The sequence below is a fragment of the Salmo salar genome, chromosome ssa09, assembly GCF_905237065.1.
Source record: "Salmo salar chromosome ssa09, Ssal_v3.1, whole genome shotgun sequence".
NCBI lineage: Eukaryota > Metazoa > Chordata > Actinopteri > Salmoniformes > Salmonidae > Salmo > Salmo salar.
Window position 1 is genome coordinate 45,564,620 of NC_059450.1, and position 2,881 is coordinate 45,567,500.

General features: G+C 38.7%; 1 protein-coding gene across 2 annotated transcripts in view; it reads left to right on the forward strand.

Annotated features, from left to right (window-relative positions):
• Positions 1–1,555: 1,555 nt before the first annotated feature.
• Positions 1,556–2,881, forward strand: part of prox1a (prospero homeobox 1a) — a 70,143-nt gene continuing 68,817 nt past the window's right edge. Inside the window, exon 1 of one of the 2 annotated variants that reach the window (XM_045723715.1) lies at positions 1,556–1,819. The gene's annotated coding sequence lies outside the window, so the exon portion shown is untranslated. Of the gene's footprint in view, positions 1,820–1,948; positions 2,097–2,881 lie in introns of those variants that run through there. The other variant, XM_045723716.1, reaches the window with a different exon arrangement.

The window sequence follows — 2,881 nt, forward strand, 5'->3', positions numbered from 1 at the left end:
AAGGTTACTGGAAATGTAAACGAGGATAAATAGGTTACTTGAAATGTTTCCCATTTCTCGGCAGTTGTCCCTTTATCCACTTTAAACGCCGCTGTCCATCCATTTCTATGGGATGTGAATGTATATTTAATCAAAGTAAAACAATTGTTTTCAAGTTTTCAAATTAGGCTAAACGTTAATAAAGGTTATATTATTTGTCACAGGCCTACAGTAGTACAGAAAACAGCAAACACCGACCATTAGAAATTGATATCGCCTGTAAACCTTGTCTAACTTTACACACAGTCAAATGGCAAGATTTTGAGCAATTATTTTACTGACAATGTGGGACTACTAGTTTGTACAATTTCAAATCCGTTTTCTCTATTTTGAATAACTTGTAAACAGCACAGGGTACATAATGTACATGCTACATATACTAAACGATGTCTTTCCTGACAAAACTGCGGAGTGTCGGTGCGTTGACAATGAATACTGAAAGACAAACGGCGACGTTTTGCAATTCAATCAATCACATTTTATTTAGTCCTTTTCACACAACAACAAACAAACAAAAATAAACGACAGAAAAGTAATGTGCCGACGTGCTTTACAATAGACTAACCCTGAGAGCAAACAGCAGCGCAGAGGCAACGAAACTCACAGGGACTTTTTAGTTGTTGTTGTTGTCGTCGGACTAATGTTTGAATTTGGAGTTTATTTAATCTATTATATTCTATTTTATTCTATGTGACCTTTCTCTAAAGGGACAAGAAGTACCGAGGTCAAATAACCGGCCAGGACAAACCGTCTCATAGCCTAGACAGTGATGAACGGTTGTCTTATTCGCGCGTTGACGACAATGTCGTTTTCACTCGTTGTGAATGACACGACACGGATTTAAAAAAAAAAAAAAATGGACAAAAGAAAAGTGACTTAATTAATGAAATTGTAATTAAATAGATAATATAAGGTAGACATATACAAAGGCAAGTTGTTGATGACTATGAGCGTGGTGCGGTTATAGAACTCAAAGGTCATTGGCTACTGAGAATTTGGGACTTGTAATTACAGCTGTTATATTAGGTTTTATAGGACAACGTAGGTAAACATATAGGCAATAGATCACGGCTAGTGAGTTACATGACGGAAATCAGGCAAGTTTCTTTAAAAGTGTTGAATCTGTATAAATACAACAACTCGCTACTAATCTAAGATCATAATTGACTTGTTTTGTTTGTTTATGAGACACTCCAACGTGTTGACTAATCCTTAGTCTACATAACAATAAGAAGTAACCTAAATCAAATAGATCATTCAAACGCGCATCTCCTTACACATATTCTCCGGTCGGTTTATAGCATGAGGGAGTGAGTTCATTCGTTGGACGGTTCTCCTCTCTCCGGTCCTCTCCGGTGTGAAGTTCAAGGCGTTTTGTGTTCCTTCTCAAACAAAAAAAAAACCAAAAAAAATACGGCAGACGTTTGTTATTGGTCGGTTGAGGACGTTACATCACTCCCGGTGATGACGCGTTCCGTGTCTTCGCGCATCCTTTCAGCCTTCCCGCGTCTTTAAGTGATTCTTGTCGCTCCACGAACCGCTCCAGCCTCCGGACGGTTAGTGAGAGAAACAACCGACTAACGTTTCCTGTCTCTGAAGGAGAGTGGCGCAAACAGAGTGTCTCTCTCTCTGTCTGTCTCTCTCTCTCTCTCTCTCTCTCTCTCTCTGTCTCTCCGCTGTCCAGAGAAATTATAATATTTTGCACACCGGCGAACGAACGACTTTTTGTTTACTGTATTTGACTAAGAAGCTCAGTTTTCTTCTCGTCTAACGTTACGGAGTGAGTATAGCCGTTCATGCACTCTCACATGCGCGGTTCTGCCGCCCATGTTTGTGTGTGTGTGTGTGTGTGTGTGTGTGTGTGTGTGTGTGTGTGTGTGTGTGTGTGTGTGTGTGTGTGTGTGTGTGTGTGTGACTTTCACTAACCCCCTACGTTTAGTTTGTGGCCGGTGTATTGTTTCCTCGTCAATAGGATATCAGACAGAGAGAGAAAGAGCTCTAACTCCGTTTTTCCTGTTAGGATATGGTTTACTGTGTTCCTTTTTAAAACGCAATGTGTAAGTATCAATTCATCACTTTTAATTTACAAGTGTTGTTTATCCTAACCTAGTTTTTATATTACGATCCTAGCAGAGACTATTGATTAGAAATACAAGTTGTTATTTTTTTGTCTTATTCGCATGACGTTCTCCTGATCCAGTTTCTCTTCTTTGATTTTATCTCCTAGAATAACCGATTTGTTTTTTGGGTTTAGTGTTTTTTAGCACACTTTGCTTTTACATCCCCTTTAGACCAGCTACGCAATGAGGGTTTTATCTCACCAGTTTACAGTAGCCTCGTAATGCACTGGCATTTGACACTTTTTGCTGTTACTGTACGAGGATTGTGTGTAAAGGAACGTTGTGTTACTGATTCGCCAGTAAATGAGCATTTGTGATATGTATTTAGCCATCTCTGCTGTAAAATCACTTCTCCTTTCCTGGCTGTGGTAACAGCTGTTGGCTATTGTTGCTACATGTTTGCTGTTCTCTGAGTTGTTACCTGTGTTTGTCTCTGTCTGTGGTAGCTTTTTCCTGGACATAATCATTTTTACACTGTTGTAGATCTACGTCTTCAAATAGTATGTTTGACAACAAGTGGTCGACTACAAAGGCTAGGTGAATGCCACTGTTAGTTTTACACTTAGAAAATATCCTTAAATCTAATTTACTTTGTTTACTGACGGTCAGTGTCTTTTCGTTAGACTTTATTACATTTTCTGTTTTTTTTTTAATGAGAATTTAAGAGGACATTATTTTTTTGTTAATATGTTTTTATGTTGGCTTCTCTTTGCCTCAGGCGC